This window comes from Prionailurus bengalensis, chromosome B1 (genome assembly GCF_016509475.1).
Source record: "Prionailurus bengalensis isolate Pbe53 chromosome B1, Fcat_Pben_1.1_paternal_pri, whole genome shotgun sequence".
Taxonomy (NCBI): domain Eukaryota; kingdom Metazoa; phylum Chordata; class Mammalia; order Carnivora; family Felidae; genus Prionailurus; species Prionailurus bengalensis.
Genome location: NC_057344.1, coordinates 169,869,721 through 169,892,501, shown reverse-complemented (window position 1 = coordinate 169,892,501; position 22,781 = coordinate 169,869,721).

The following is a 22,781-nucleotide window of genomic DNA, read 5'->3' as shown; positions in this document are numbered from 1 at the left end:
TTCCATTTCCACAAACTCCTTTGGGAGGCAACGACTCTATGTATTTTTTTTTCTTTTTCTTTAAAATGTTCATTTATTTTTGAGAGAGAGACACACAGAGCACAACCTAGGAGGGCAGAGAGAGAGAGGGAGACACAGAATCCAAAGCAGGCTCCAGGCTCTGAGATGTCAGCACAGAGCCCGACGCGGGGCTCGAACTCACGAACCGTGAGATCGTGACCTGAGCTGAAGTTGCACGCTTAACCGACTGAGCCTCCCAGGGGCCCTATCTGTAGTTTTGTAACCACAGATCACCTGGGGTTGTGGTGGAAGAAAATGGCATCTGGATTAATGACCACTATCAACCGACTTGCCTACTGCCTATGAGCAGAGCTTTTGCATAGTACTGGATGGTGATTGCTTAGACCAAGTCAGATCCTCCCATTTTGTCTTTGAATTTAAAACTTGCACCGTGTTTTAAAAGCTAACAGACAGGAGAACATGGCCCTTCCAAGAGCAGAAAAACACTTAGTGGGGCAGCAGAAATGACTAGAAAGGAGACTGCAGATAAAGTCATGGTTCATATGTCCGAGAGTTTGCAAACCATCATAAGGCTTCTGACCTTTACCATATGGGTTACTGGAACTCTTGACAGATATAAAACCAGAAAGCAATGTGATCAGATTTATGTTTTTGTGTCTTTGGTTGATTCCTACCTTAAAACTTGATTGATGTAATATTTTAGCCTCTACTTCTGCTTCTGTTAGGAATCTTGCTTTTTTGTTTCTGTCCTTTTTTTTTTTTTTTTAGCTACCCTTGCTCAACTTCTTCTAGTCTAGATAATTTTTGGTAGACCATGTTTTCCCACTGTTAAAGCCTACATCAGCAGATTTTTGTCTTCTCAGATGAGATTCAAGGTCAGAAGTTTGTGTCTCAGCTCTGCCCCTTGGTAACTACATGACTTGACACCATGTCCTCTGATTCTCATGGACTGAATTTATTTATTTGCTTATTTATTTGTTTATTTATTTATTTGTAAAGGGATATTTTATTTATTACACTTTAGAGATTTATTGTGAGGGAAAACTAGAAAGTCTCGATGAGGGCTTTATAGATACAACATGAGATGCACGACTATGTAAAGTGAATTTGATTTGTGGATAGTATTGAGATCGAGCAAGACAAGGCAGAGTCATTTCATGATTGCAAACGTGGGCTTTGGAGTCAGACAGGTTTCAATCAGAACTTTGCTACATAGCATTTGTGCAGCCCTGGGAAAATTAAGTCCCCAAAACTTCAGCATCTTTACCTATAAAAGGGATATAACAGTATGTACTTCACAACGTACGGATTTAATCAAATAACCTACACGAATAGTTAAGAAAAAAATCAATTGGGACATAGTAGGTGTTCAATAAGAGGTAATTACTTTATTAAGTACTAAAAATGTTTGCATTTTAAAATTTATATTGGATTATAGGAACCTCTTATAATTGATTCAGAAGTAATAGCACACAGAACACTGATTTGGATGAAGAAATCATTTTGTGTGCCAAAACAGTCTTTGGGAAATAAAGCTTAAAGAAGGAGTTTATAGGAAGTTAGAAGCTATTTTCAAAAGCGGGAACAGGATTTGTCTTCTTTCTGCCTTCCCAGATCAACTTTAACCTTAGTGTTGAATATCCAACATGCTGGTTACCAGGTGTTGTTGAATAGGCGAATGAAAGAAAGAGTCAATAAGTTAAGACTCTGCACAGAGTGGTGGCATATTCGGATCGCTTTATGCATCGGGGGATACAGTTAGGGCCTGCGAGGGTACAAGGTGAAATTACCACTCTAAAGGTAGTCTAAAGAGTAGACACAGAAGTCTGTGGGGGAAAAAGTCGGTGCAGCAATAATACATAAACAACATCGTGAGGATGAGGACCATGCTGATGCTGCTGCTGCTGCTGATGAAGATATCTAACATTTATTGAATGGTTGATAGTGCCAGGCACAGTTTCAAATACTTTACATGTATTACCCACCTACTTGTCTAAAATCCCCTAGGATGGGGTAGTAACTCTGTTTTTGTAGGCACAAAGTAAAGCAAAGAAAGACTAAGAAATTTGCCCAAATTTACATGCTACTAAATAAGTGTGAGAAAAATACTATACGAGAAGATGATCTGATCCTAATGCCCCAGGTCCCAGCCAGGTGACGAAGAGCCCGACAAGCCTGTATCTTGCAGGTGCCCTGGGAAGAGAGAGCACGATCCAGGTGTTTAAAATCCCCAGAAGAGTGTAGCCAAGAGAGCCTCGTGCCTGCTCCATGGAGAAGGGTTTGTCTGTCCTCTCAACTGCAGAAGGGCCTGGCGTTGCCTTCTCAAACCTGAGGTGAGGATATTTGCTCTGCCCTGATATTCCTCAGGACTGAGGTTCTTGGATCCTGCCCGAGTGAAATACATTCCTAGGCGTTTAAGGAGAAGAGCTCAGATTGGCTTAGGACATGAGTAGTGCTGACAGACAAGAAGCATGAAGTTTTCAGGTGCTAAGGATTTTAAATTTGCCTTTCCGGGGGCGCCTGGGTGGCGCAGTCGGTTAAGCGTCCGACTTCAGCCAGGTCACGATCTCGCGGTCCGTGAGTTCGAGCCCCGCGTCAGGCTCTGGGCTGATGGCTCGGAGCCTGTTTCCGATTCTGTGTCTCCCTCTCTCTCTGCCCCTCCCCCGTTCATGCTCTGTCTCTCTCTGTCCCAAAAATAAATAAACGTTGAAAAAAAAAATTAAAAAAAAATTTGCCTTTCCATACTTTTCCCATTTCGATTCCTTTTTCTATGTTCCTCTTTATGTTATCAGTTGCCGTGAATGTACATAAGCTCATAGTATTACCAGAAAACATCCCATCTATGTTCTAGTCAATGAGAATCCCGCAGAAACGGCAAACATAGGTATTTTTCTCTTCATACATGGGCACGAGTTCACGCACACACACTTAAGCATTCTACTTTTTCAGCTTGTGCTAACTTTCCTTTTCATAATTACTTGGGAGCTTCATTTTTCTTGAGCTCCCTGTTTTCCGTTGCTATCCTTTCCCCTGGGCCTGGTTTGCCACGCTTCCACTTCTCCTTTCTGTTCTGTCAATCCTGTTTGTCTTGGATTTTCACACTTTTTCTCCCTGCCATGAAAGACTATCTAAGATGAGCTAGTGTCTCTCTTGTTAACACTGATCACATTTCACAGCATAGCTTTAAAGTGTTATTACCCAGCAGATAGCAGTGCAGCTAATACAAAGTAAGTGTCCAGTGAATAGTTCACGCACAAATGTAGAGTGATGGCTGTCTCCTCGGCTTCCACATGCTGTAGAGACGGACAAGCGGGTTGAAGGGCATAGACTACCTCATCCTGCCCCACGAATGACTGCTGTACAAAAGAATAGATGTTTGATTATTGAATTAAAAATCTAAAAATCCAGCAGTAGGAAATTAAGCCCATTTTCATAGAAATGTAAAATAATTTCCTTAGGACCATTTGGAACTAATTAAAGCTCAGAACAAATTATATTGTTAAATATCAAGACTCATCATTGTATAAATTTTCCATGTAAGGAGAGGTCTTCCTGGAACCTCTTCTAAAGCTTTTATCTTTAATAGTTACATGTAGATCAGGTAAAACTGACTTGCTTACTTCACGTTTTAGTAACACGGTTCTACAAGGACACAACAGTGACAAAGACGTTATAATTATAATGTGATCTCTCTCTTTTTTCTGATTTTTATTTTTTTAATGCTTATTTATCTTTGAGAGAGAGAGAGACAGAGAGAGAGAGAGAAAGTGCAAGCAGGGGAGGGGCAGAGAGACAGGGAGACACAGATTCCAAAGCAGACTCTAGGCTCTGAGCTGTCAGCACAGAGTATAAAGTATTTTTGAATTTGGAAGCTTATAAATGGAGTTTGGAATTTTGGTCTAGTATCCCCATATCTCCAGTGTTTCTTGTAAACTTAAAACAATTTTATCTTGGGGGGTGCCTGAGTGGCTCAGAGGGTTGAGCGTCCAACTTCGGCTCAGGTCATGATCTCTGGTTTGTGAGTTCGAGCCCCGCCTGGAGCTCTGTGCTGACAGCTCAGAGCCTGGAACCTGTTTCAGATGCTGTGTCTCCTTCTCTGTCTCTGTCCCTCCCCCTTTCATGTTCTGTCTGTCTCTCTCTCAAAAATAAATAAACATTAAAAACAACTTTATTTTAATTATCAACACTGTATCTGTAATGTTTAACTGGGGTATGGTTCTGAATTTTGTGCAGAAGTACCTTTTATCATACTATGGTTTTTCTTGCTACTGATTTTAGCCTGTTCCCCATTTTGTATGTGGGGCTCTCAAATCCCTAATCCGGCTCTTCTTTCTTACAAGGTATTTTTTTGTTCACTTCCAAAGATGTCCATTTTGTCTTAAAGGTTAAACTATTTTTTTTATACTAACTATTTCTAATAGAACTTAATGGTTTTGGTCACTAACTTGTGTCTGATCTTAGGATGATGTCTTCCTTTTCAGAAGTAGGGACTTTGATTCAAACTCCGGGAGAAAAAGAAATCCATTTTCCTGGAAGCCTCTGAAAGTGAACTGTAAACACCCAGAGTGTGCGGGAGTTATTAACCTGGTAGTTTCACTCAATTTAAAGTCTAAATTGCTCACCGCTGATTGTGTCATGACCTCATCATCTCCTTCAATGTTTCTATCTGGTCTTTTTTTTCAAACAACAATTTCTTATTTGCTGCCCTCCCTCAGCAGCAATCTTCTCATTCTTCAGTTTCCACGCCTCCCCCCCTTACCACTTTACTCAGCAGATAGGAATCATCCTTACCAGTTGGCATTTTCTGCCATCTTTAGACTTTTTCTGAGACCCCGCAGCCATTCTTGGGAGTAAACCCAGCACTGGGGCACAACAAAGTGCTAAAGTGCTTATGAAGCTAAGTGGTCTGTCATGACTTGTTTGCTGCAAAGGAAAGTCAAAACTTTTATTACGGTATATGAAGTTGATATAAAGGGCAGTATAATTTTGACTCATCTTCAAAATCTAAGATGGAAAGAGTTGCACCCCGGAGAAACAATCTGTTACCATAACTGCTCTCACGTTTTGTTCAATAGCTCATCCCTTCTGAATCTGGCTGGATCACCTCATCTTTTACCAAGCACATTTACTTCACATCACCAAGCACTACCCGTAGTCTCAACAAATCCCTTTTTCTGTTCTTTGTTTCCATTCCTCAACAACCTTATATCATACACATGAATAAACACACACACACACACACACACACACACACACCATGCTACTTTTCCAGTGTGCCAAAAACTGACCCGTCTTTCAGCTCCGTCCATATCACACCAACAATATGGCTGACGGTCCCAAATCCAACAAAGTCACCGTCTCCACGTCTTTGTTTCATGGTTGTCCCCAACACACCACGTCTGGTGTGAAAAGTCAGTCTTCCCACGTGCTTTGCACAGTGTGATTGAGCACGTGTTACAGTCTCAGTAGGCTTAAAGCAAACAGACTAACCTTATCGAAGCAATGTTGTTGTGGTGGTGGTGGTTGTTGTGGTGATTGTTGTTTTTGCCCAGACATCAAATGTCAGGAAAATCTGAGGTGGCCCATGTGGCTATTTCTCATGATTCGTGGCCATATTTAGAATAAACTTCCAATGCCCGTGGAATTTCCCATAATGAGAAGTTGGATACCTCAAGTTAGAAGCCAGAAACTCACCTTCCCAGTCCTTCTGTGTCATGTGATTTAGACTTTATCAAACTGAAAATGCAAGACCTCTGTGGTAGTATTTTTCTCAAAGAAGTTCTGTCTTTCCCAGGAGGGAGAAGCATTGGTTCTGGCATCCTGTGCCACACCTCGGTGTTGCAAGCTGCACTATCTGTGCCCATAGCAGAGGAGTGACGTCTTACGGGATCAACCTGGAGGTGTGGGCTGGGGTTTGTTTTTGGCTGTTTGATGTACAAGCTTGACTATTTGATTCACCAGGAGGTTCTTTTATGCTCAGATTGGCTGGAGGGGATTTTACTGTTCGTGAGTTAAAACTCCAACTGATATCTAACCTCAGAGCCACATAGCTCAAAATAACAAACCAATCAAAATAATTAGTCTATCCTGACATGCTGCCTATTACTAGATCCTTCTTTTCCTTAACACACTTCTTTTCTTATCCTTTCTTTCAACGTCATATGATTCCTCTTCCGTTCACATTTCTCTTTAGCTGACTGGATTCTGAAAAGTTACTCAACGCTTCTTGAAAACGTGTGTGTGAGCGTGTGTGTGACAGAGAGTGTGTGTGTCTGTGTGTTTGTGTGTTTTCTAGGTAGAAAATAGTGATACAAAGAAGCAGAATTTCATGCCTTTGTGTCTGGTAGTGGGAACTGAAAACACAGATGTATTAGGATCAGTTGGAAGTGTATAAAATGATTTCAGGTTAGCCACGAAAAAGGGAAAACACGTTCATAAATAAATTCACTGCTGTTTTGTTAAATGAATGACTGATACATAAATACGCTGCTTCTCATTTTGATTTACCTAAAATGTGTAACTGTTCATTACAGGCTATTCTGTTCCTAGAAAAGGATTTTCATGAGGATCCACTCTAGGGAATATTCCTTTTTTTTTTTTTTTTAATTTCTGATTTCATTCAGGCATCATTACATGAGAAAGAGTCAGAAGACCTAATCTGATGTCTGGCTCAACCATGAATTCACCTTGTGACACTGGTAAATGTATTCAATCCCTACCAATCCTACTGTCTTTTACTGGATGCTGTGGGTGACATCCTTCCATAAGCAGATCAGGAAACTGTGTTTACTGTGCAGATTTGTTTTAGGGAAATGTACATTTTGCCTAACTCTTCATGTAGCAGAATCCTCATCTGTAACAATTTTCTTTTTTAAACAGATGTATGCAAAACGAGTAACAAATTGATGACGTTGAAGAATCAGAGTATTTTCTAATGTTTTTAACAAAATAACACTGAATTGTTTTCGATATTATGATTCCTTCCCAGGGTTTGAAGGTCATCTTCTGACAATGCAGGACAGAACACGAAAGGAAGAAAAGCTGAATAACCGAGCCACACGTCGGGATGAAGCAGGAACTGGAGGTTGGACCACTTCCTGCTCCCCACACCGCGGAACTCAATTTCATTTTCCTTTACGTGAACCGCTACAGCAGAGAGGCTTGCGAATAGATCTTGGTTTTCTCTATGGAGTGCTGCAAAACTCACAGTAAACACGTCCAATGATGCATTTCAATAGATATCTCTGTATCTGTGTTTCATTAATTTTCTGATATATGATAAAGAACTGTACTTTACAACCTTTTACCATCTTTACTCACTCTTATATCTATGTTTATTATAATTCTTACTTTGGCTTTCTTGCATCTTTTCTTGATTGTTTTTTCCTGAGCTTTATTTATTTGCTTGGGGCTTTCAGAGACAAACACCTTTAAATGTTTATTTATTTGGGGGAGACAGCGTGCCAGTGGCGGGAGGGTCAGAGAGAGAGGGGAGACAGAGGATCCAAAGTGGGTCCGTACTGACTGCAGCAGGCCTGATGTGGGGCTTGAACTCATGAACCATGAGATCATGACCTGAGCCGAAGTAGGAGGCTTTACCGACTGAGCCACCCAGGTGCCCCTAATATGTTTAATCTTTTCTACATTTTTCTTTTTGCTTATTTCTGTCTTTTTTATAAATTCCTTCTTGAGTTCTTTTCTGAATTCTTTCTTCTAGATTCATTATTACTATTTAAAAATCATTATGACCACTTTATAATGATGACAACAATCATTATTTATTAAGATGATCTCTGCAGTGTTTAAATACCTCCTAAACAGTACATTTACTTCATTCTTTTTTGTTTAATATGAAGTAGTCCAATCATTTCATTTTCCTGTAAGTTGGTCACATTACCTGAACCTTAAAAATGTAAAGTTCTTGTTACTTATCCTTATTCTCTTAAAACAATTTTTTTTATTTATTTTGGGCATAGCTCAAGCAGGGCAGGGGCAGAGTGAGCGGGACAAAAGATCAGAAACAGGCTCTGCACTGACGGGCTGACAGCAGCCAGCCCGATATGCAGCTCGAACTCATGAACCACAAGATCATGACCCGAGCCAAAGTCAGATGCTCAACCAAGTGAGCCACCCAGGTGCCCCACTTACCCTTATTCTTTAATTAATTCATTAATTTGTTTATTGAGAACAAGCACACCCGCACGTGAGTGGGGGGAAGGACGGAGGGAGAGAGGGAGAGAGAATCTTAAGCAGACTCCACATCCAGCGTAATGCTCCAGGTGGGGCTCCACCCCTGAAGCGGGAGATCATGACCTGAGCTGAAATCAAGAGTAGGATGCTTCATCGGCTGCACCACCAGGTGCCCCAACTTACCCTTCTTTTTTTTTAAATATTTTTTAATGTTTATTTATTTTTGAGACAGAGATAGAGTGTGAACGGGGGAGAGTCAGAGAGAAGGAGACACAGAATCTGAAGCAGGCTCCAGGCTCCGAGCTGTCAGCACAGAGCCCCACACGGGGCTTGAACTCATGGAGTACGAGATCATGACCTGAACCGAAGTTGGATGCTTAACCGACAGCGCCACCCAGGCGCCCCTTACCCGTATTCTTTAAATAGTCTATGAATAAGACTTTTCTTTTCTTTTCAGTTAAAATTTATTTGGAAGAGAGTATATTTTAGTTTCAAAATTGTCTTATAAAACTTGATCCGAGGCAACCTGGATCTGTTGGAGCCCTGACACTTAGTGAGTCATACTAAGTTTAAAGAGGCCACATGGGGTGAAGATCCTTCATCCTAATGTTAAGATGCCATGTCCTGGGCCCTCTTTTGTGCTTCCTGAAGTTGTGTGGTAAGGAGACCTGGGATATGTTTGTTACTTTTTCTCCCTCTTTTTGGATTTTTGCAGCTGGAAGGTAGGAGAGCCAGTGCCTTTCTGCCCTGTGTGATACTTCTCTGTTTGCTCTTAGCCCACGTGAATTTGGAGTTTAGGCAACCATTCTGGTTTTGAACTAGACAGCCTGATCCAACTACATGTGGGCATATTGGCAGTGGGGCTGAATACCAATTCCTCTAATCCCTTTGAGCCTCGTGGATATGTTTTGGGTTATTCTTTCCCTTCACTGCAAGGGTGAAGTCCTACCTTCATATATGAGGTCTTCAATATTTCCTGTCATGTTCATGCCAGGCCTTTGGAGGCAGAAAACAATATGGGAAAAATTAGGGTGAGCAGTATCACTAAGAGCAGCTGTTGGGTCTGAGACAAGTCCAGTCCTCAAGCTAAAACATTAGGGAACGAATCTTGCTTTGGGATGTGTTGAGGTAGGTCTAGAGAGTATAGGGGTGAGGGCTGTCCTTAGTATTCAGAGACTTTAAAGACTGCTTCTCTTCCTATGGGTAGAGTTCCACACGAAAGAACCATTAAATAATTTGTTGGGGCCAAAGAAATCTTTATTATTATTATTTTTTAATGCTTTATTGTTGAGAGAGAGAGACAGAGAGAGCGAGCAGGGGGGTGGGTAGAGAAAGGGAGACACAAAATCCAAAGCAGTTTCCAAGCTCTGAGCTGTCAGCACAAAGCCCAATGTGGGGCTTGAACTCACGAACTGTGAGATCATGACCTGAGCTGAAGTCAGATGCTTAACCGACTGAGCCACCCAGGCACCCCAGGACCAAAGAAGTCTTAAAACAAAACAGGCAGAACTTCAGTATATGGGTTGCATAGGCATTATTAAGTGAAATAGCTTTTTATATCTTTAGTAGCGTAAGTATCTATTCCTCTCCCTGCTTCCCTTGTTTATCATCTGGTATATTTCTCCAAGGAAAACAAATTCTACCATGAAAAGAAAAATTTGGGGAAATAAAGAGTTTTTTGTTTATTTGTTTGTTTTTCTTTTAATAGAATAGTGAAACTAGTAATAACTAGTGAAAGTAGTAATCTTGTCTGATACTCTGTAATGATTCTCCTTCTCTGTGTATCTTATTTTCTGGAATTGTATATATTTTTGGAGTTATCGGATACCAGAGAATTTGTTTTTAATTTTTTTCTAATTCGTAGGACATCTATGTGTCAATTTATTGGTAGTTGAGAAGGCCTCTTTAAGAATTAAGATGGGGTGCCTGGGTGACTCAGTCAGTTAAGCTTCTGCCTCTTGATCTCAGCTCAGGTCTTGATCTCAGGGTTACGAGTGTAAGCCCTGTGTTGGTCTACACGCTGGGCATGGAACCTACTTAAAAAAAAAAGAAGAATTAGGATGGATTTTCATTAAAATATTACAGACTCATTTAAAGAAGATATTTGACATTGTCCCATTTCCCCAGGTGAGAAGTTTTACCAAGTAAAGTCAGAGGTGTCATTTTAAAAAGATCTTGCCTATAAGATAACAAATGGAGGGGCGCCTGGGTGGCGCAGTCGGTTAAGCGTCCGACTTCAGCCAGGTCACGATCTCGCGGTCCGTGAGTTCGAGCCCCGCGTCAGGCTCTGGGCTGATGGCTCAGAGCCTGGAGCCTGTTTCCGATTCTGTGTCTCCCTCTCTCTCTGCCCCTCCCCCGTCCATGCTCTGTCTCTCTCTGTCCCAAAAATAAAAAAAAACAAAACAAAACAAAAAAAAAAAAACGTTGAAAGATAACAAATGGATAACCATTTTAACCTAAAGATTTTTTTTAAACAGAGTCTTCTCAAGGTTGCTTTTGAAATGTATTAACATAAAGAGAAAAAAGAACATCCAGGGGAGCTGGGTGGCTCAGTCCGTTAAGCGTCTGACTTCAGCTCAGGTCATGATGTCACAGTTGGTGGGTTCGAGCCCCGCATCGGGGTCTGTGCTGACAGCTTAGAGCCTGTGGAGCCTGCTTCGAATTCTCTGCTTCCTTCTCTCTCTGTTCCTCCCTGCTCATGCTCTGTCTCCCTCTCTCTCCTTCAAAAATAAATAAAAAACATTAATAAAATAATTCAAAAAAAGAACATGCAAATTTGCTCTTAAAGAATATGTATATAAGAATACATACATCTACATGCATATATATATACATACTTATGTATACTAAGTAACTAAAAGCATAGATTTTGAAATTGAAGATATGATTATTTCTGAGTCTCTGTGTTTTAAAAATCACTAACAGAAGCTCCATAGTCACTTTTCTTTGCCATTGGGCATTTGAGTGCTTAACATTAATCAGTTATAACATTAATGTTATAACTGACTGGCTTTAGGAGCCTAAATAAATGAAGCTAAAATAAATGTTGTTTAATCTAATACCCTTAAATTGATGGCATACCCACAAGTCATGTGATACCTTTCAAAATGGCATTAAATTATTACTTTTGTAGGATCAGTTTTTCTTCCTTCATGCAAGCCCGTGGAGACAGATCTTTGAAGATGAGATCTGGGAGTCTTTTAAAAATGTTTGTCTAGTAATAACGTAGGTCTAAGTACCAGGAAATGAACTCAGCAATAATTTCTGCTCTGATACTGAAAAATGTATCATTTAGGATTAATATTTTTCTACTAATTAGAAGAAATGAAAAAGAGAGTTAACAGATTTTTAGTGACTTCCACATTTCAGGAATCCAGTGAAGATTTATTGAGTAAATAAAGGTGACAGTTTGGCTGATTCTCAAACTTCCTTTCCCTTAAGGAAAAGTCACCCGTAATGGATGGCATTTATATGCGTGACAGTATTCTGGAAGCATTCATATTTTGATGAAACCAAAAAAAATTTTTTTAAGGAAGTAAAGCTTCTCAATAATTTATATGCAGCACAACCATTAGGTCCCCGAAAGAGTTCCTCTCTGTGGACTGAGGCTGGGAAAAAAAAAAAAAAAAAAGCAGATTACAGTCTGCTTAATTCCAAGGACACTGCTCATTACTTCATGTTCTTTTTACCCACACAGGAAAAAAAGATACAACAAAGCAAATGATAGTCATTGCAAGGATAAGAATGGAATTCTTTTAAGTCATTCAAAATTCATTAATTATCATGAAAGTGTCTATATTTTTTTTTTAATTTTTTTCAACGTTTATTTATTTTTGGGACAGAGAGAGACAGAGCATGAACGGGGGAGGGGCAGAGAGAGAGGGAGACACAGAATCGGAAACAGGCTCCAGGCTCTGAGCCATCAGCCCAGAGCCTGACGCAGGGCTCGAACTCACGGACCGCGAGATCATGACCTGGCTGAAGTCAGACGCTTAACCGACTGCGCCACCCAGGCGCCCCTAAAGTGTCTATATTTTGATGCATAACAAACTAGTTTTAACCAATCCTAATATCCCGGTAGGTTGCAAGGATACTGTGGAGAGAGCCTAATTGCTTTAATCTTGAAACGTAAGAGAGAGATAAGTGGGCTGTTTTGAATAGTTTGATAAATTTGAAAGGCACCAACCATCCAAGGATGTTATTAAGAGCATTGTCTTTATCTTTATTTTATGAATAGGCAAAAATTAAGATACGTATGAAAATAAAAATAATTTATAAAATCCAATTTATGGAAAAGGTAGTAGTAGATCATCCTTTTAAAATACCATAAGTAAAAGTGCTTTCTTCCTCTTCTCTTTTTTACAAGACACCTTTTTGTTATTGCTCATTTGTGTCTTTTTTTTTTTTCAGTCAATAAAATTTAGGGGGGATAGTTTTTGACATTTCCTTTTAGAAAAGAGACATCAAAGGGGTATTTATCTATACAAGCTCATGGAATGTTGTTTCATTAAATGATCCAAATTGTTGACAAGTTTTGGGTAGAAACAAAAAGAAGTGAACAACCCGAGAGTGTCTTATTGCATCTATTAATGACTAAAGTCTAGCACTGGCACATATCCAAAAATTTTACCCTGCAGCCCTTTTTTTTTTTTAAAGAATATAAGAAAAAACGGTGGCTTTTTTGTAACTACACAAAATTCTGTTAATCTGCCTTTATATGTCTCTTGTACCTCTCCATTTTAATGGTAATTGGATAAAGGAATTTGTCACTGAAGGTGAGGGGTAGGTGAATGGTTATAAATCATCACTGAAAGAGACCTCATCTAAAATCAACAAGGATTTGAAATTGTCATTCCGTTCACTAGGAGGAAGAAGCTGAGAGGGGGAACCAGGAATTGGGAGCAGTTTTAAGAGAGGGCTGGAGAATCACAATAGAAGATGTTGTCGGACTTCGTTCTTGTGCTATGCAGAGTTTAAATTCTTTATTGCGGTATAATCAAATGGGATAGCTAATTGCTTATATTTATACACCTTGATCAGTGTAGATGTGTAGCTGGTCACTGGGAAGACTAAGAAAAAAAAATTAAGTGTTATCACGATGCCTGTGTTTCTGCTTCTCTCTCTGTTGGCTTTATTTCCTACTAACATAAATGGGCAGTCTCACAGCAGTGACTGACACAACATTGCTCTTTCAATCAGATGAAAAGAGAAGTTGATCAGCCCTTCATGGGCTTTGAGCGTTACGTGGATCAGTCCCTAAGTCATATTACACATTATAATGGGCCTACTTTGGGACGTTTACCATTTGTGGGACCAGGAGAGTAGGACCTTTGATCAGAAGAATGAGGGTTAGCACAGACCTGTCGATACCAAGATATGAACCTAACAGGAGGTTTTCTTTGTAGCAGAGCCAGGTTAAAGATAACATGATGTTTCCCTGTCAGAAACACGGAACATCTGAGTCATGTGAAGTAAATAATTTATATTCGTCATTATTGAAAAATAATTTGCTTAATGTATTTCTAAAAACTGTCTGAAAACTAGTTTGATTTTGAAGTCGGCAAGCACTGAGCCAAGTATTTTTGAATAATAATGGCACTAGCATTGTAAGGTAAATGAAATGATAATATTTGTCAAATATACACATAGATGTATAACCATTTAAGAGGTTACTCATGAGATTTTTAAAATCTAGTCAGAAAACTTGACATTCACTAAGACTAAAATTTAGAAAAACGACTTCAAAATATAGATTTTGTTCAAGTAAACTTACTTGCATATTGATTGTGCCATTAACAAAATTTTTAAATTTTCTTTATTTAGCTAACTTATTTCTTTGGGGTTTTCCAGAAGCAGTTAGCCCTCAGTGTGTCTTCTCAGGCATACTAAGGTATGCACCAACCTTTCTAGCTAAGAGACAGACATACAGATCTTCCTTAGCTTATGATAGGGTTGCCTCCCATAACCTAATGATCAAACATCATAGCTTAGCCTCGCCTTAAATGTGCTCAGAATACTTACATTAGCCTACAGTTGGGCAAAATCATCTGGAACAAAATCTATTTTATAATACAGTGTTGAGGGGCACTTGGACAGCTCGGTCAGTTAAGTGTCCAACTCTTGAACTCAGCTTAGGTCTTGATCTCAGGGTTGTGAGTTCAAACCCCACACTGGGGCTTAACTTAAAAAAAAAGAATTATGATATAGTGTTGAATATCTCACGGAATTGATTGAATACTGTAAGGAAGGTGGAAAAAAAAAACAGGTTATATGGGTATCTGTTGTTTACCCTCATGATCATCGGCTGACTGGGACCTGTCACTCATTGCTGCTGCCCAGTTTGTCCATCGATGTCCTAGGAAAAGATGGAAATTCAAAATTCAAAGTATGGTGTTTTTTTCTGTTTTTTCTTTTTTAATTTTTTAACGTTTATTTATTATTGAGAGACAGAGAGACACAGAGCCTGAGCGGGGGAGGGGCAGAGAGAGGGGGAGACACAGAATCCGAAGCAGGCTCCAGGCTCTGAGCTGTCAGCACAGAGCCCAATGCAGGGCTCAAAGCCACAAACCGCGAGATCATGACCTGAGCTGAAGTCAGTGGCTTAACCGACTGAGCCACTCAGGCGCCCTCAGAGTATGGTTTTTATTGAATGTGCATCACTTTTGCACTATTATAAAGTCAAAACCTCTTTTAAGTTGAATCATCAGAAGTTGGGGACATTCAGCATGTGAAAAGTCTTTGCTAAATGTGTTAACAACAAAAACAGACAGGAAAAGTCTTCTTTCTTTGGCTTAGTGAAGGATAATGGATGCAAATCAAAAATATAACTACCTGACTAACTAAATAAATAAGGTATTCTAGAAATGAAAATACAATATCTGAAAAATTTTAAAAATCATCATATAAATCAATATTTTTTAGATGAGAAGACATGCTATAAATTTGCTCCAATAAATTAAGCTGAGGAAAATAATGTTGCATCATGGTTTTGTCAAACGACTTTAATTAAGTATTATAGGATAGATATAATATTTTGGGAGAATACTTACTTGGCATATATGATGATATACTTAATTGTTAACATTTAAAGGGGCCGGATGTCATGTATATAGATTGTCAAAGATTGATGAAAAGCTATTTATGGAATACTTTGGAAAAACAAGTGGTATAATGGAGGACGTGGTGGAACTTCCTTTCCTGCGGAATTTACATTTTAATATACTGGACTTCCAACTAATTTCAGGACATGTAACAAAGTGTTATGTCAGAAATTCTGGCTTTGAAAAATCTTTTCAACAAAGATGTTATTCAAAAAGCGCTGGTTTTTCATGCTCTATTGAAACATTAACCTATTACTTAACAGTTGTTCAACCTTCCACAAGCCGTGCTAACTCTCTATTTACTTTTAAAGTCAAGTGTTTGGACCAAAGACTCTTTGTAACATTAAATATTCTGAGTCTATGGCTCCCGGTCTTAATCTTACGGTCATGTTCACTGAATTTGAATGCATCATATTTTTAAGCATTGGCTGAAACACACTTTGGGAAAAAAGAATTTACATATTTTAAATTAGCAATTCAAGGTATTTTATTATCCCCCCAATTAAATTCCACTGGCTCAGGGGAATATTATTGAGACAGAATCGACCTTTTCTTTTGGGGTTGAATTCTGGAGTAATACCATTTTCAGTGAAAGTGTAAAATATCTTAGAGTGAATAATAATTTTTTCTTTCGTCATATCACTATTTATTTATAACATATTCTGTTTGCTTCTAAAAATCCTATATTGGGGCGCCTGGGTGGCTCAGTCGGTTAAGCGACTGACTTCCGCTCAGGTCCGTGGGTTTGAGCCCCGCGTCAGGCTCTGTGCTGACAGCTCAGAGCCTGGAGCCTGTTTCACATCCTTGTCTCCCTCTTTCTCTGACCCTCCCTGTTCATGCTCTCTCTCTGTCTCAAAAATAAATAAATGTTAAAAAAAATTAAAAATCCTGTATTGATAAGCCTGAATGTCTGAACAAATTCATAACAGTAATGTCTAATTAGTAATACCTCCATTATTTACTAGGTGAAATAATTCCATGTGATCAATGACAGAGATTTTATTTGGATGTGTTCGTGTATTTGTACATCAAATATACATTGAGCCCTTACTGTATACTGAGCATTTGTTCTAATCATAGCAGTGCTCAATGCTACGAAGGAAAAGTGAAGGAAGTATGAGTCTTAGTGGCTGGTTTTGTAGAGAAGGGGTGGGTTCTTGTTTAAATACGGTGTTCAGGAAAGGGTTTTGTGAGGAGGTGGTTTCAGAGCAAAGATCTAAATGAAGTAAAGGTGAGGAAGAGCTCTGTAAATTTCAGGCAAAGAGAGATCCAGTCAGAGGGAAGATTAAATTCAAAAGTCTTGCATCAGATTACAATGAGCATATTTGAAAAAAGAAAAGAGATGACTATGATAAGATCACAAAGAAAGAGAGGTCTCGTTTGTAACTTCACCATATCATATTTATTATATCTTACTTTGTGCCAATAACAAATTCCAAATAAACATCCTGTAACTTTCACTTTATTTTATTTTTTTAATGTTTATTTATTTATTTTGAGAGAGACTATGTGAAGGAAGAGGAGAGAAAGAGGGAGAGAGAGAATCCCAAGCAGCCTCCACACTGTCAACACAGAGACTGACACTCTGACAAACTGTGAGATCGTGACCTGAGCCGAAATCAACAGTTGGATGCTCAACCAATTGAACCGCCCAAACACCCTGTGTAGCCTTCATTTTAAAAGGATGACTGGCTACTAGCCCTTTGTCCGATACGTCATTTGCAAATATCTTTTCCCACTCCATTGGTTGCCTTTTAGTTTTGTTGATTGTTTCCTTTGCAGTGCAGAAGCTTTTTATCTTCATGAGGTCCGATAGTTCATTTTGGCTTTTAATTCCCTTGCCTTTGGGGATGTGTCAAGTAAGAAATTGCTGCGGCTGAGGTCAGAGAGGTCTTTTCCTGCTTTCTCCCCTAGGGTTTTGATGGTTTCCTGTTGCACATTCAGATCCTTTATCCATTTTGAGTTTATGTTTGTGAATGGTGTAAGAAAGTGGTCTAGTTTCATCCTTCTGCATGTTGCTGTCCAGTCCTCCCACCACCATTTGTTAAAGAGACTGTCTTTTTCCACTGATATTCTTTCCTGCTTTGTCAATGATTAGTTGGCCATACTTTTGTGGGTCTAATTCTGGGGTTTCTATTCTATTCCATTGGTCTATGTATCTGTTTTTGTGCCAATGCCGTACTATCTTGATGATGACAGCTTTGTAGTAGAGGTTAAAGTCTGGGATTGTGATGCCTGCTGCTTTGGTCTTCTTCTTCAAAATTACTTTGGCTCTTCGGGGTCTTTTGTGGTTCCATACAAAGAAACTTAACAGAAGTCCATGGGGGAGGGGAAGGAAAAAAAAAGAGGTTAGAGAGGGAGGGAGCCAAAACATAAGAGACTCTTAAAAACTGAGAACAAACTGAGGGTTGATGGGGGGTGGGAGGGAGGGGAGGGTGGGTGAGGGGTATTGAGGAAGGCACCTGTTGGGATGAGCACTGGGTGTTGTATGGAAACCAATTTGACAATAAATTTCATATTTAAAAAATAAAAAATAAATATAAATAAATAAATAAATAAATAAATAAATGGATGACTGGCTACTGGATGGACACTATGGAAGTAAGAGTAGACATCGGTAGACCAGGTAAGAGGAAATGAAACTCAGGGAAAACAAGACTAATGTCTTAGACTAAGAGATTAGTGACTAAGGAGCCATTTTTTTTCTTAAACTTCCACTAATAGTATAATGTGTGAAGTCACCAGTGGCTTTTACTTCCGGCTTGTGGCCTGGTTAAAGGTGGTGTTGCCTTAATTGAGAAATTCATGGTTTTCCTGCAACTATTTGTAATCTTTTCTAGGTTAGATATAGATTGCAGGAGTTCGTGTCTTAAAAGAAGTAATTTTCAGCCTTGTGGTGATAACAATATCCATAGCCTAGATTCAGCTTTTAAACAAGCTTATAAAGTTCTTGTCTAATTTAAGCTAGTCTATTTCAGGATGTGTAGAAAGAACTGGGAATTCATAATATTTTGTAGGCAGTAAATTCAGTTGCTTGCCAAGCAGGGTAGAAGCTAAGGTTAAATGAGATAATGCACTAGAGAGCACTTTAATTTCTTTAGAGGAAAGTTGTTCTGTACATTATTGTATTTCTGTTGTTGTTCTATGTTTTATGTGGTTTGTGCATATAACCACACCATTTAACATGCTTTTATAAGTATTTCTTTTTTAATGCAAGCAGAGTTATTTCCTTGTTGCCAGATAGGGTGAGATTGGCTCTTGCCCAATATTTTAATTTTGGTGTATGTTGTTATTTTCTAGATAGGTGGAAAATTTGCCCACAGAAGGCATTTGAATACATATGATTTTCTTCTTTAAGAAAACTCAATACGTATGTTGTAAATTAAGAATTGATTATTCACTTTACAAGGGAATTCACAAAAGGAGTTTATTCATCTTGTAAGATCCTTAATGCATTTATAAAATGATCCAGTTATGAAAATATTCCATTGAAAAACAGATTTACAGAATTTTCAAAGATAGGAATTGTATTCATGAGTTACCCCGGCACCTTCAATACAGTCTTCACTATAGAACTTCTTTAACCTCTGCTTTTTGTCCTTACTTCCCCCCAAAAGCATCATAGAACACACCTCAGGGATAGAAATATGGCAAGACAAAGAAACATTTTATACTCTGTTATGTGAGTGAGCTAACACGATACGCTCTGTCAGCTGCCATTCTGCATAAGTGTCAGAGATTCCCCCAGGTTCATCTGCAATGCTGGATTTCTCACTGATTACCTCTGAAAAGCCAGCTTCCTCTAATTCAACTTAAATATCTCAAAACATAATTTAATGATACTATTTTAAGACTACTTTAAAATCCAACTGCATTCCTATGCCAAATAATTTTTGGCCAAGAATCCATTCATTTATTTTTTAATTCATCCATCAAAAGTATGAGAGACACCTATACTAGACCTGCAAATTCCCCTGTACTTTGAATCTCATATTTCAGTGATGGGTGTATATATATAGTATATTTTATCTATCTGTCTATACACACGGACACAACATGTGTATGTTCATGTATACATAAATGTATACACATGCACATAAAAAATGCTAAGATGTGAACATAGTACTCTATTATGTGTATATATACTGAGGAAACTGAGACAGAAGTAGGCTTCCTTAACTTAGCATTTTATACAGGGGGTACTTATCAGAGTTTACCAAAGTTGAGTAACGGAGTTCTGGATCTAAAAGAACACTGTAGGATGATACGGACAATACTAGCTTGTATTCTCTGACTAGAGACTTTTGAGACAAGAGGAAAAAAAGTACCCTTGTTCTGAATGCACTTGTACCAGATGCAAATTCTGTAATTAGAATATATATATATATATATATATATTTATATATATATATATATACATATATATATCAAATTCTGTAATTAGAATATATATATACATACATATGTATAATTTTAAATTGTACATAGAACAAATAGTAAATAATATATCATGAAATCACCACTTGCTCACTTCCAGAAGCAGTTGAGAATCCTTAACAAGTGTGGCCAAAAAAAAAAATGCCCTCATACAAAATATATTTTCATTTGTAGTACCAACATGCTTTTGTTTGTGGATATCTAAATGCACGTATTGATACTGGCTTCTGTTTCTGGAGCTAGCTTCCAGCTTCTCTTTCTTTTCATTTGATAAATCACAGAACACCTTCCCCCTTGTTTACACAAATAATCGTCATGGAATCACTTTTGGGGAAGGATGCATGTTCCGCCAGTAAGTGATGCTTGATTTTGCTAGCTGTTTCGCATGGTTCATATAAATGGCAACTAGCTGCTGCAGCTTCTGCCTCTCCAGCTTGAGTATTTTGTGCCCAGTTCGGAGGGACCAGTGGCCTTTCACTCACTATCAGCATGCTCTGAAGTCCCCTCTGATGAAGGAATCGCTTTCTGCTTAGAGCCCGAGGTGACACTTGGCTCTGCTCATCGTGTAAGCTCTGCTACTTTCTTTACACCAACGTTAAAAGCTCTGCTCTAGCAAGAGTTCATGGATATAACTTTTCAGCCCTTTTGTGCTAAAATCATGTTATCCTTCCAAACACAGTGGAAGAAATTATTAAACTTGTGCTGAATGTCAGGAAAGTCTTCAGAGAGGAGACATGAGTTAGTGCTTCAAGGCAGAGGAGACATTTTCCAGCAAATGGGGGGGGGGGCAGAAGACTGTGTGATCACTCTATAGACACAACACACAATAAAGGCTAATTCAACGAAGAACTGGACTGTTTCTTATCTAACCGTGCATGACATTTCTTTCCCTTTATCCCACAGGACTTACAGGGAAATCTCCAATACAGGAAAATAGAAGAACAAGTTCTCTCTGGCTTGTGGATCTTTACACATACTACTCCCTCTGCTTGGAATAGTTTACTCCTTTCCCTACACAATATTCCTGCCCATCCCTCACATTCACATCCTTCAGTTCTCAGTTTGGCCGTCATTTCCCATAATCAACCATCAGTGGCTCAAATTTCCCCCATCTGCTTCCAGGCATGTCATATGTGCTCCTGTGGCATCCTGGACTTTTGTTCAATAGCACTGACCTCACCACGTGGCCTTAGCCTTTTACTGGCTTGTCATCACCACCACAGCAGGAAGGAAGGGACAGTGTTTATTTTTATTGTTGTACGAGCAAATACCCAACTCCGGCTTGACCTACAGTAGTATTTCTGAAACCTTCTAGAACGGTTCAGCGTCAACATGTTGTCATGTTATAAGCATCACCCAAAAATACTCTATACAAAAATGTATCTATGTAGGAAAAATAAGACATACTTTCAGGTTACTCATATTAATTTCATTTTCAATGCAACCCACTTCTTTGTCAGGACTGATGTCACCAGAATTGATACTAATGAGCCAGACCAAATTTGGGGTGTTTGGTCTTACTATAACTCACATGGTAGCTAGAGGTTCCCTCCATCTCTAGAAGGTTATGGAAGGAATGAAATTCTTGCTTGACTACATTCTGGTTCTGGAAACTCTCTGTCTTTGTGCTATCACAAAGATTAATATTCCAGCTAATCTAGATGCAAGCTTCAAGCTTTCCCTATTATCTCTCGCAAAGGGAGGCAAGTAGGTACCTTCAGAACAAGGATGCATTCTATATTGGGAGTGTCAAAGCCACCAGCTAAAAAGAGTTGACTCTCTTTCCCCAAATGAACATCTTATTGAGGTAACTGAAGAAATAGAAAATACAAAGTGAAAAACTGAGGCACGAGCAGTCATTTTTCCTGCACTGAAATGTTAATGTGAAGATTTGACCCATCAGTCCGATTATTCAGGTTGGACTAGATGCGTGTTCTGGAGGCTCCTGCATTACTGCATTCAGCTTGTAAATAATGCAATATCACTAATGAGAAATGGTTGGTCAGCAATTACACGTGAAGATGGAAACTAACCACGCAAATGACTAAAGCTGGTGTAGTTACTGTGGTGTTGGGGGAAAAAATTTCAGTTGTACTCCAGCAGTTTTTAGGTTGGGTGCTGCGGGAAGCGTATTGTTTTAGGAAAATACTATGTCACTTCTCGAATGTGATAATGTATTTGGCAAAACATTGGAGTCCAATTCCTGAGCTTGATTGGATTGTCTAGGAAGCAGAAACTGAGAAGAAGTTAGCAATGCCGATTTACAGGAGATCTCCATCTGTGAAGGGAAAGTGAAGGGAAGGAGATGGAGTATGAATGGGTAGAGGAGTCACCACGCCAAGGTGCAGAGACCTGCCGGTAGTACTACGGCATGAGAAAGCTCTAGAGGGAAGACTGCCCACATGTGTGGACACCACCAGGCTTATAAACCACTACTGTAATCAATTAGTGTCTGGGGATTGCCCAAGAATAGCATGACCTTGAAGGCTGAGGTAGACTCCAAAGAACTGACAACTGGAGGTTTCCAGATGACCCATATGCTTTGTGGCTGGGAAATAAGTCTTTGTTTTTCGAGGGGACTCTGAGCATTTCATAGCTATGTGTGCCATAATTCCTAATGTGATTTTTTTTTGGATTTGTATTTCTCTAGCTACTTTATTTTAGAATGTGGTAAATACATTAAAAAGTTTGATAAATATTAATCTTGAAGCTTTAACCAACTGAGCCACCCAGGTGCCCTATTAATCTTGAAGCTTTAAAACAAAGACACCAAGAAATTTTCTAATACAATCTGCTTCTAAAATACAGGCTAGAAAATTTTGCTAGTTTGGCAAACATAGAAGACAATAAATTATTTAATGACACTGATTTCAGATGGCAAATTTTTAGAATCTAATATACTCAATTTATCTAGATAATTAATTTTTATGAGATTCACAAATTACAAATTCTATTTATTTAATTTTTATATCCCATATAACATTCTGGCAACATCTGATCAATCGCATTTGTATGCTTCAAATGCAGCAGCAA